We start from the raw sequence: 13,248 nt of genomic DNA, 5'->3' as shown, positions 1-13,248 counted from the left end.
GCTCTTGATTTTGATCTTGATCATGTTAAGGTTATACTTGGAACTACGGTTCAACGCGGATGGATGTTGTCACAACCGCTGGAGCCATTTTATCTAACTTCGAATATCTTATCTCTGCATCCTTCAACATTTTGCTAACATAATAGATGGAGAACTATTGACCTTCTTCTTCTGGAATAATCACGGTGCACATAGCTTTATCCATGACAGATTGATACAAATGCAGGTCTCCCGTTCAGATTGGTCTGCTCATCAAGGGTGGTTCTGCTAGAAATTGTTTTATGCCTTGATATGCTTGTTGACAATCTTTCTAGTATAGTGATCCGCCCGTTCAACCTCTGGATCTTTTCTCACCCATTGTGGGGCTTTCATTTAGGCGTTCTTTTCACCTTTCTCCTCGTAGGGCTTTTACTTTATCTGGATTTGCTCTAACTCCTCTTTGGCTAATGATGTAGTCAAGGAGTTTTTCTAAAGTGACTTCGAATGTACACCTCTCTGGGTTAAGCTTTACTTTTCATGCCAGTGTTAGGCGCTGGTTGCAGTATTAGTGATTCCCTTGTACTTGTGGGTTAGTACATAAAGAACTCCAGAAGTGGGGCATATCCTGTCCATTATTAAAAGACTGTGGTAAGGCATAAAAGCTATATTCACTTACCTTGGGGATCAATGGCTTGATCCATGGAACTGGCTTCATAATGAAAGACTATTTGCATTGACTTTGTTGGCAAATATCATGTACAATGCAATGTCTCTTTATGGAATTCTTAGTTCATCTTGGAATCAATTTAGTAATTCCTTTACGTTGGTTCCTGACTCTAGAATGAACTTAGTCAAAGGATAAACAACAACAACAAAGCCTTAGTCCCGAAATGATTCGGGGTCGGCTAACATGAACCATCATATAAAACCGTGAAAATCAAGTCGTGTCAGCGACACAGATTCGCTCCCTCCACTCCGTCCTATCCACTACCATATTTTCCTCAATTCCCAATAAACTCATATCACTCTCGATCACCCTCCTCCAAGTTTGCTTAGGTCTTCCCCTACCCCTCACCACTACATCCCTTTGCCACTCTTCGGTTCTCCTAACCGGCGCATCAAGCGCTCTACGTCTCACATGGCCAAACCACCTTAGTCGGTTTTCTCTCATTTTATTCTCAATAGATGTGACCCCTACTTTTGTCCTAATTATTTCATTACGCACCCGGTCCTTTCTCGTGTGACCACACATCCATCTCAACATACGCATCTCCGCCACCGACATCTTATGGATGTGGCAGTGTTTCACTGCCCAACACTCCGTACCATATAACAATGCTGGTCTAATTGTCGTCCGGTAGAATTTTCCCTTCAATTTATTAGGCATGCCGGGATCACAAAGGAAACCCGTAGCACTCTTCCACTTCGACCAACCAGCTTTAATCCTATGAGCAACATCTCCATCTACTTCTCCATCCGTTTGGATAATAGATCCTAAATACCGGAAGCAATCCGAGGCCTGAACAACTCTCCCATCTAGGATGATTGTCCCTGCCTCCCTACTCCTACGGCCGCTAAACTTACACTCCAAATATTCTGTCTTACTTCGACTCAACTTAAAGCCTCTAGATTCTAGAGTTTGCCTCCATAGTTCCAACTTCATCTCCACTCCTTCTTTCGTCTCCTCAACCAACACAATATCATCTGCAAACAGCATGCACCATGGTATACCATCTTGAAGTGAACTTGTTAGTTCATCCATAACGATGGCAAAAAGAAATGGGCTTAGTGCGGAACCTTGATGCACTCCAATCGTAATAGGAAACTCTTCAGTCTTCCCAACACTAGTACATACACTCGTGCATACTCCCTCATACATGTCCTTTATGATGTCAATATATTTCCGCAAAATGCCTTTCCTTATCAAGGCCCACCAAAGTACTTCCCTTGGTACCTTATCATATACTTTCTCCAAGTCAATGAAAACCATATGCAAGTCTTTCTTCTTATTTCGATAGTGCTCCATTAATTGTCTCATTAGATGGATGGCTTCCATAGTTGATCTTCCCGGCATAAAGCCAAACTGGTTTTCCGAGATCTTCACCGTCCTCCTTAGCCTTTGTTCAATCACTCGCTCCCAAAGTTTCATAGTGTGACTCATTAATTTGATTCCCCGATAGTCAAAGGATAAAACCGAGTAAATATTATATGTCAAACACATTCATGATGGAATTTTAATTATGATTGCATTAATAATTAATAATATCACATATAACGGTTATAACCATAAAGATTACTACTGCACATAAATATCGCAATGAATTTTTGATAATGCATACCATAATGACAATGGTTAAAAACAATGCCTTTTTGTATTTCAGTGCACATTAATATCCAAGATAGCATATTTATTTCGGACATCATAAAAGTTATGACATTTAATATTGGGTAAGATATCTTACATAGTTGCTATTTACTTGCAATCAATTTTTTGCATCCATGCATTAATGGCATTCAGATATCATTAAAGCATAGTTTGGATGTGATGTAATTAAAGTAAGGGAAGCGATAATTTAATAATATAGTTATATATAAAATTACGCTTATATCCTTTCATTTGTATAAATAAAATAAAAGACGAAGGGTAGTTTTGGAAGAAAAATACATGTACCATGATTCTTCTCCAATTCGGGGTGTAAGGGAAATTACCCAAAATTCAATATCCTAAGGACATGAAAGTTTTGTTTACCCAATTTGGTAATTCATCATCCCAGAATGGCCTTAATAGTTAGGGACAATTACATGATAATCAGAAATAGATTCAATATGTTCAACTCTCTTACGTTGGTAAAAGAAATTCTAACAATGTCAGATAAACAGTTTTTATTATGAATAAACACATCCTTATAAAAAAGGGAATGAAATAACTGTTTGTCGAAACAATATTCAAAAATATGAATTTCTGATATTAAAAGTACTATATATGAGAAAAGCCATACATAGATGTTGAATTGTATAAGGAAAACCAAATATGATTTTTTTGTAATTTCTTCTAATAGTTATATGCATGTTCATCCAAAAGACTGAAAATCACCTTGAATGGATGGATTTTTTCTATAAAATTCCAAGATTACGGATTTTATACATGCATCTTGTACTAATTCAATGATAATGACATATTACACTTTTCATGCTTAAAAATATGAGGGCATAGCAAGCATGCAACGTTTAATGAAAGATTTGTGTCTATGACTTTATCTTTCACAATTTATTAGATTTATCATAATAACATGTAATGATATTCATAGTACTTTATAAGGGCGAGGGATCTCAATTTTCTTTAATTAAAAATGGAATAAGAAAGGGGAAGAAACTTATCTGATCCATCATAAAATTCCAGATCTAATGTAGAAAACTCTTTCCCACCAATCTGTACAGAACTCTATCTTTGGATAGATTTGTTTGAACGTATTGAGCCAAGGTTTGAGATTGAGATTTCTGTTCCGTTGACTCCATTATTTTGTTCTTTGTGAAACTCTACACAATCAAGATTTTGTGATCTTCTGTTTGTTAGAGATCCACGTTCACCGCACCAATTGATAACTTGTGGAAAAATCCTTGATCGGAGCACTTCCTTGTGAGGCGACGTTGGGATCGGCCGGGGACACTCCGATGCCAAAGTCAGTAATATTTCTGAGAATAAACTGTAAGCACAAAAGTAGAGAATCAGTAAAATGTACCTCAATAGCTTGTGATGCAAGCTATTTATAGTCGTAGAGTTGTAACTCCTTGGTTACTGGAAAGCCTCCATTAATGTCCATTAATAGTGGTTACGAATCTCATTGAAGTATCTCATTATTGAGCTTTTAATGAGATTTATTGGGAGTTAACCCTGCCGTTTGGAGGGCGGATCGAGATGTGATGGCGGGTCTCCATAGGTTTGACTATGGGTAGCGTATGGCGGAATCTACAGGATTCACCACGTGGATGTCTTGCTCGATACGCCATTGCTTCTCCATTGATCGTGGTACGCTGTCGTTTTGGTGAATATCTCCTTTGGTCCCCCTTTCAGGAAATATTCTAGTTTTGGTCCTTCATACTTTATAGTGGTTGTTATCAACTCATTACAAAGGCATGACTCCTAACAGTACTGTTGGCAGCAACACAAAACTCACAGCTGTCTAACTAACTTCTAACAGATCTTCAAGGCAAAAACAAAACAAATAGCAATTGCTAAGAAAATTATCACACTAGCAAATAATAACCTAATTAATTCATCTTTAATTCTTATCCAATATCGTGACAGAAGGCACCCCTATCCCATTGAATTCCTTTATGAGCTCTGTGAAACGACAGAAATATTCTACATGGTAGGATTCTGCCCAACAACATCAGGGATAGAAGTTTGTGATGAGCCAGAAACATGATGCAGTGAAGATGTCAAACCGGCAGAATATTGAACCCTTGTGGATCCCATATTAGTTGGGATATTCTGTGATAAAATTTGCTGACATACTTGCGACTGATTAGCTGACATTGTCATAGGAGGAGGTTGCCTTTGATTGTGAACTTGAGGCTGCATATTATGAGACGCTGTGAAAACAGAAACCATGTAAGAAAATAATAGACGAAAATTGAATTAAAACATTAGAAACTATCTCTCTAGTGCAAAAGAACCAAGTGTCTAACTCTCTAGTGAAAAAGAACTAAATGTCTAACTCTAAAGTGATGTTTGTTAAAGTTAAAGTGATGCAAAAATAAATAAATAAATAAATAAATATTGAATTTTAAATGTAAATGCTGAAACCCTTATATGGTGGAGTTGTTTGATAAAATATTAGAAATAAGGTATTAAATTCTAGAATATTGATGTATTTTCAGGTATAAATATTATTTTCATAAGAAACTATATGAAAAATAGACCTAGGCATGGGTCGGGCTTTCGGACTTTTAATAAAACATGATGAGCCCAAGCCCAGTTCAGCCTGCAATAAATTGAGTCGGGCTCGGGCTGGGCTCGAGCCTAAAATATGAATCCCAAGCCCGTCCGTCCAAGTCCATCTGTATATTAAAAAAAAATACAATTAAAATGTCACACCGACTTTTCTTAATAAAAAATAGTACACACAACAACACTTAATAGATTTGGAAAAATTCTAATAAACTAATTGTCTATAGATATATCAAATCCAAAATAAATTACAACATAACAATAAAAAATAGCTAACTATAAATTAAAAGCACAAATATCACTTTCAGAAGCATTACCAGTTTCTTCATCATCTTCACTAGAACCATCAGAATCATCACTAGAATCTTCTATTTTTATTTGTCGACTACCTGGCAGTTCAGAAAACATCACCCAGTCAAACGACTGTAATGACAATATACCCGGCTCGTGGCAGCAGTATAATTCCTTTCCTCAAAACGCACAGCAATTTTCTTCAGCTCTTCTAGTCCCTCTGGGCCAAAAAAATGGAATATGCCTCTTCAACGTCTCCATTCTAACAATTTACGAGCATTGGAAAGTCAGTAGGCAGCTACTGCAGAAAACCTCGATTGAATTTAAACAAAATGAAATACTAACATCTTATCGACCATTATTTGCCGCATATCAGGTGTCAATAGAGTCATCCCATTATTGGTATCCATCTGCTAAAGAGAAATCGTATAAACCATTAGAATAACTCAAAAGGCAAGCAAAACAACTGCACCGAATCAATGCAAGCACATTTCAAATTATCCACAAGATAAACAATAAACAATTTGTGCGATTCAGGAATTTTCTCATGCACCTCAATAAGCAAGTGAATTTTGCTTATTTGCTGTTAGATATAGTCTTATTAAATTCAAGCCTCAGGATATTTTGAATCTCCACCTTATTATCTTAATAAGCCTAGATCTAACGGTGAATGAGCAAATTCTACATGCTCGTTAAGGTGCATATGATCAAGATTGTTGTACGACTTCAAACTTTTCTATTGCACTAAATCATAATTGTAATGATCTGATGAAATAAGATAACCTACTAATTTATTTCAAGAATAATAGAACCAGAAATTTTAAAACCCACCTAATCAATTGTTCCCTTCCAAACACGATGATTCATCACTAAAATTGATCATTTCAAATCTTAAGCAGCGAACTCATAGAATTTTAACCACTATCGCACAAAAGAGTTCCATGAATCCATCAAAAAAATCAAAAAAATGTAGAATAATAAGAGAATGAATGAAGGAAAGGAGGAAAAATATATCACCCACCTTGATATTATTTGGAACAGATCGGCCCTGCTTTTGTTTAGGAGGATGCAACTCAATAATTTATAAGCTATCTGAGGAAGAACCAGACATTCATAATCGTTTTGCACGCGGAAGACTTGATGACTATTGACTATGCACACTAACACATTATCACCACCGACATTTTAGAATTTGGTGAAACTTTTTACCAAAATATCCTAAAGTGAGAGACAAGATTAAGTAAGTATATATGTGTGTGAGTGAGGTGAGCAAAAGGACGTAAGCATAAAGTTGAGTGGAGTGAGGTCACCTAATTAAATTTCAATTAGGTCTTTGTAAAACTTCTTTTTATTTGTCAAACCGATAAAAGAAATGGGTAAGGCGTCAAAATAGGTATAAGGTTTTTAAAAAAGTACCAATTTAGGTTTTACGTTCAAAATAACATTAATATAGACTTAACGTTTACAATATAATATCAATTTATGTTTAACGTTTACAACATAGCATCAATTTATGAATTACTAACAGAACGTGGGCAAATTATTAGAATCACTCGGTTCTTCATGTGAAATGGAGGACATTCAATACATATTTTGACACGTGTAATATAGACCCACGCATATTATAAGAGGTTTCACTATTTTAATTATTACATAGAGTCACAATACGAATAACACGAATTTAAGCTTAACGTTTACAAAATATATCCAATTTAAACTAAACGTCATAATTAATTATATTATATTCTTTTCCTATTAATTTCATATGTTATTTTTTTATTTAGTTCTATTTTCTTATATATTATAATATAATTAATTATTATTCTTGCCCATTAAAACTTTATATTTGTTTTTCATCGATGATTCCATAACTTCCAAATTCCATAAGCTCATGTAATATATGCAAACTAAAAGTAATTGAAATTCTACAAAATTAACACTAGTTAAAATGATATTGCTATATGATCATATTGACACACAAAATATCAATTGTCAACTGAGAATTCATCCAAAATGTATCTAAAATACTACCATATAGTCACACAAAATCCAAAGTGTCTAATATCAGTTCTTTAATTTGTACCATGCTAGAAAAATAAATTTATCGTTTTGACACAACTTAAATTGAATATATTTTTTGTAAACGTTAAGCTTAAATTCGTATTATTTTGTAAACGTTAAACCTCTATATTGGTACTATTTTGTACAACGAGGCCCAAATTGATACTTTCTACAAACCTTAGGCCTATTTTGGTACCTTATGTGACGTGGCCCAAATTGAATATACTTTCTACTTAACGGATGACGTGTCACGTTCTGTTAGTAATTCCTAATAATTGATGCTATGTTATAAACGTTAAACTTATATTGGTGCTATTTTGAACGTGGAGCCTAAATTTGTACTTCTCCAAAAACCTTAAACCTATTTTGATACCTTATCTCTAAAATAAAATCCATTTGATTAAATTCTCCATTCTCAACAACGATATCAGAGCAGGTGGTTAGAGACTAGTCATTGTTAGAGATGTTTATCGATTGGTTCGGTAATAACAGAAAACCTAATAACTTATAAAATGAGAACAGAACCTAACCGAATAATATTTAGGGAAAAGTACAAAAATAAACATTGTGGTTACATTTGTTTTCAAACAGCACCCATGTGATTTAAAAGTTTGTAAAATGGTATAATGTACTTCATTCCGTTAGCAAACATAGACATTTCTGTCAAAGTCAAAAGATTTGGAGGGTAACTTTGTATTTTCATTTATTTAATATTTTATAATTTATTATACTTTTAAAATATTAAACATTGCCAATTACAACCAATTACAAAACTGACACCTCATCTCTCTTGCTTTCACATCTCTCCTCTTCCATCTCCCAAAAACGTTCTTCATGGCTATGGCTGGGTCTACAAAAAAAAAAACAGTTGCCATGGGTGTCATTTACTCTGCTATAATTTATTCTTCATTATCTAGTTCGTTGTTTTATCTGATAAATTAATATAGATGAAAATGACAATAATATTGATTTATCATATGAATTTGTCAGTCTTAGTTTGGAATTAAAACTGGAACAGTTCATATCATATCACCATTACCGCCTTATCTAAAAGTATTGAAATTTTACTGTAACAGAACATGAACTGGTGATTCCACAGTAGTATCAACCCACGCCGTCGTCACCTCAACCGATGCTCCTGAAGACACCGGGGATCATTGAAATCGGACAACTTTATTAACAACACCAAAGAGAAGAAAAGAAAATGAATCTTGAATTCATCTTATTGAATGATAGACACAACTCTATTTTATATAGAAAATACAATTGGAATGTTCTAGATCACTAGATAATAACAAACAGTAACAACCTTTTACCTACTCCTTTTTATTTTATTTTTATTCCTTTTTTATTCTGTTTTTATTCCTCTTTGACAGTTGTCTTTAATAGCCACCCCTAAAGCTTAACCACTTCTTCTACTCTTCAGTATCCTCCCCTCAAGATGAAGCACACTGAACAATCTTTATCTTGTTTAAGAATCCCACCATCTGTGGTCCTGTTAGAGCTTTAGTGAGAATGTCCGCAACTTGATTTGCAGAAGTCACATACGGAGTCTTGATAAACCCATGTTCCAGGTGTTCTCTCACTATGTGGCAATCAATGTCCACATGTTTCATCTTTTCATGAAACACAGGATTGGCTGCAATGTGAATTGCTGACTAATTTTCACATCTTAATGAAATAGGAAGTTCTGGCTCTATGTTGAATTCCTTCAATAGAAAATATAGCCATTTGAGCTCATATGATGTTGTTGCTATTGCTCGATATTCAGCTTCTGCTGAGCTTCTACTAACAGTCACTTGCTTCTTCGACTTCCAAGACTAAGCAATTTCCCATAAAAACACAGTATCTAGTGACAAACTTCCTTGTAATCTTGCATCTCCCCCAATCAGAATCACGAAAACCTTCCATGATACTTAATCTGGGAATGTGAATACAGTGATCCTGGCCTTCGGTGATGATATCTGGCTCTCCGATTGCTCATCCCTGCGCCGGGAAAGGTCTCTGCGGATACTCCGACGAGCAAAACAATTAGTAGCTCAAGAGCGTTTATTAATCAATTGTGTAAGAGATAGAAAGAGTTACACGTCCGGATTCCCAAGATGAGCTGTGTATTTATAGAGGGTGCTTGGGCTTTGGGCCCTCCTGGGCCTTGGGCCTTCCTGGGCCTTCAGGCCCTGATTCATATCCCGAATCAAGTAGTCCCCCCCCGCCGAAGAGCTAAGCCGAGTATTTAATGCGAGAAGATACGGGACTGCATCTGTTTCTTGCCCAGATAAATGGCGGACAATTGTAAGAAGAGCTCTTTGGACTAATCTGGAAGAAACCTTTGGGATTACTGCATGCGCTTTTTGTTTGTAGCGCCGCATTAATTACGTCTGTAATTAAATTCCCCTCATGCGCCCTAAGAATTTATTGAAAAAATGAGCTGTGCCGGCGCCTTTTACCCCCCCCCCCCCCCAGCTATAAATACTAGAAGAGGTAAGATGAAATCTCTTTATTTCATCTTCCAATTTTTTCTGAGAAAAATTTTCTCTGTCTGCTTTTGCTTCCTGTGGGTTCTTCTGCGATCGTGTCGGCCTGCCCTGATTTGCCCGTGCACTGAATATTTGGCGGTCATCCGAAAATTGTTGCTCTTCGGGAGATTCCTCGCGTCAGAGTTTGTCGTAACTTTTACTAAGGTTAGTCGTATAATCTCTTGGCCTTGGCTTTGCGTTTTTCTTTGTTTTATTTCGACTTTTCTGGGGAGGGGTATTATGTCAGAGGGTTCTTCATGGGGAGCCCTAAGCAGACTGCCGCCGGTTGCCCCTGGTGACTTCACGCTTCGAGACGCTTCGTGGATGCGAACGGTATCGTGAAAAAGGCGAGCGGAAAAGGATAGTGAAAATAGCGCAGTGGCCGGTGCGGCGAAGAAAAGAAAGAAATCCGTTGTTCGTCCGCCGCCTACCGTCGATCGTCCTGCCGGGGGCGTTGCTGCCGGCGTCCTAGAGGTGGTAGTGGTTATGCCAGAGGGTCTGATTACTGCGGAGCGGCCCCTTACCGCGATTTATGAGGAAATGCGCGAGAGGGTGTGGACTCGATCTCTTGGGACTTCTAGTATCGAGGGTAAGCGCTTTGAGAGAGCCGAGCGTCCTAAGAGGCCGGAATCCCTTTCGGTCGAAGATGCCTATAGTATAATCGTCTCAGCAGACCTGCCGGCGATATCTGTGGTGTACCGACTCAGGGAGCCTTACGAATTGGTTGCGCTGGGCGAAGAAAATAGAGCCCATTCTGCGGGTGGCGCAAATGAGCTCATCGTTTACGAGGAGCAGTTAGAATCGGGGATGCGGCTGCCGCTCCTACCCTTTTTTGTAGAAGTGCTGATGGAATACGATCTGTGCCCTGGGCAAATACATCCGAACGGCTGGAGAATGATGGTCGCCTTCTACTCCCTGTGCCGATCTGCCGGGTATCGAGCAACAGGTCTAGTCTTTCGCGAGTTTTTTAAACCAAACAAGGGGCAACGATCTCAACATGTCACGTTCTCACACCAGAAGTTCAAAGTGATAGGTGGATTGAAAGATAAATTATCTGAATACCGCCACCGCTACTTCTTGGTGAGGAAGCTCGACGGGGACTTTCCTTTTAGGGTGGTATGGAACGACGACCCCATTGACTCCAGTCGATGGCTGAAAACCCACCCGAAGCTGCCTTTCGAGGAGAATTTGGTGAAGTATTTGAAAGGTCTCCCATCGGATAAGGATCATAAGCAGGATATAGATGAGTTACTTCGTCATTTCCTGGCCGCCGGTTACTACATTTGGAATCAATGGCGGATGGCTCAACTTAGAGGGTGGTCGGTTGAGGATTTTGAGAAATGGAAACGGGGATATAACTTCAAAGCTGGAGAATTGGCGGAATTGGAGGCGATCTCCGTAAATGTTGCCGTTGTAGGTGAGGGGCTGGGATTTTATTTTGCCTTGTGAATTATGTCGCACGTAATATGTTGTTGTGTATTCGGAATGTCTTAGTGTTCTTTCTCCCTTCTGTATTTTGCAGGTCCAGGAGATCCCCGTGTCAGCATGGATTTTGACCCTAATGAATTCAGTGTTGGTCTGGAGACCGCTGATGAGGCGTTCGGAGGTGCTTCGGGTTCGTTTGCTTCGTTTTCCTCGCTCGAGGATGCGAACCAAGTGGTGCAAAGTATGGGAGGGGTTATTGATGTGCGAGAAGATGCTGACGGATTAGTTGATGTTCCGCAAGGAAAGCCCGTGAATGATCCAGTTGCCAAGGAGCTTGAGGGCAATGTGGGGGTGATCGTCCTTGAAGAAGAAAAAGGCGGCAGTCCGAATCATGGGGTGCTTGCTCGGAAGCGAAAAAGGGATACGAGGAAAACTGTTGATGAATATATGGCCGGAGAAGAGCCTGCTGGTGAAAATGCAGCTGGTGCCAGCGAGGGTGCCAAGAAGCCCTGCTCTGACGGCGGGACCGAGCTGTCTGCTGACGTGCCAGATCGAGTAGGAGATCATCCGGAAATGGTTAAGAGGATGGAAACAAAAATCTCCAAGTTCAGGGACTATGTTATGAACTTGTCGGTGCACTCGGATATGATGACTTCCAATCTAGCTCGCGCGATGGCTCACGTTGCCAGGGTCCCCGGGGAGCATCAACGGATGGAGGGGGCTTCAAAAATGAACCTGGGCCTGGAGACCTTATCGGCCCTTGGTGTGGTGGGTTCTCCTATCTGCACTGTTAGCCTTGGTTTGCTTTTCATGATTTTCGTCTTTTAACTTGTGTTATCTTATGTAGGCTATCCAGAATGCAACCAGGGTTTTCGACATGTGCGTTAATGATGATCAAGTTTTTCGTGATATGGAAGACGGTCTGCGGAAATCTGTCGGCGATCTCGAGGAGGCAAATAAGAAATTGGTAGCTGCGCAGGAGCTTCTGGATCGTCGTGCGGCCGAGATTACCGTTTTGTCCAAGAAGCTGAAAGTAGAGACGGCCGGTCGAGTGGAGCTCTCCCAGAGGTTGAAACAAGATGTCGAGGAGAGTTGTGCATACAGGGTGTTGCTCAGGATGGCTGTTGGGTGGACTCGTCGAGTAGCAGAGACTTTGAAGGAGAAAACAGGATGGGCGGCAGTGCTGGCCGAGGAGAACGACTCTCTTAGGCAACAACTGGAAGCTGCGCGGAAAGAGGCTGCTGATCTTCGTGCTCTCGCTGGTCAGCGCGAGGAGAAACTCATAAAGCTGGATCGTATGATGCTGATCACCGCTGCTCATTCTGCCAGTTACGAAGTTCCTCCGGAGGTGATCTTTGCTCCGAATGTGTATGACAAAGCTGCCCAGGCGAAGGCTGTCGAATTTTGTGGTCGTTTCAAGAAGCAGTAGGCAGTTTGTACTTTGTCCATTTTGTTTTCAAAGATGTAATGATGATTCGTACAATCTGAATCTTTTTTGTGATATTGTAGTGTTCTAATTATGTCCTGCAAGTTGATTTGATTGTAGTTCATTGTGATGTCTTTCATGTCTTTTCTCCGTTGTGCTATAAATAGGAGCCGGATTTTTCGTTGTGGACTTGTCATTTCTCTTTCGCCCTTTCCTTTTCTTCTTTAGCTAATTTTCTCGGGGAAATGTCGCTTCAGGACGTTGTCGATCCAGCCCGCATGTTGGAGGTGCAGAAGGCAATATCAGCGATGCCACATCCCTATGTTTATTGTCCCCCGTCTGAGGAGAATGATCTGGAAAGGAAAGTGAGGTATTCGTCCCCTGTTTGGATGAACCGGGACTGGGCCTCTCAAAGGAGGAAAGTGGAGAGTGAGAATTTCGTTCCCTATATCGGATCTGTCACCGATTCCTATGAGGTCATTGTTAGCGCGCTTTCTTCAACAGAAAAGAAAATATGGTCTCATGAGGGCATCGGGTATCTCCACCCCGATGAAACCGTCGCTCCGGTGCTCAATCCGCATCCTTCCTGGATAAAGAGG

At 39.2% G+C, this 13,248-nt stretch overlaps 1 long non-coding RNA gene across 2 annotated transcripts; it reads right to left on the bottom strand.

Moving 5' to 3' along the window:
* Nucleotides 1-3,199: 3,199 nt before the first annotated feature.
* LOC136224224 (uncharacterized) lies at nt 3,200-6,333 on the bottom strand. 2 transcript variants are annotated; one of them, XR_010686329.1, is made up of 4 exons: nt 6,243-6,333; nt 5,567-5,631; nt 5,248-5,483; nt 3,200-4,572 (listed from the first exon to the last, which is right to left on the bottom strand). It is a non-coding gene; the product is annotated as an uncharacterized lncRNA (long non-coding RNA). The 2 variants fall into 2 exon arrangements; XR_010686330.1 differs by lacking the exon at nt 6,243-6,333 and adding an exon at nt 6,053-6,217.
* Nucleotides 6,334-13,248: the final 6,915 nt, after the last annotated feature.

Source organism: Euphorbia lathyris, chromosome 3 (genome assembly GCF_963576675.1).
Source record: "Euphorbia lathyris chromosome 3, ddEupLath1.1, whole genome shotgun sequence".
NCBI lineage: Eukaryota > Viridiplantae > Streptophyta > Magnoliopsida > Malpighiales > Euphorbiaceae > Euphorbia > Euphorbia lathyris.
This window is presented reverse-complemented; position numbering and strand designations above follow the sequence as displayed.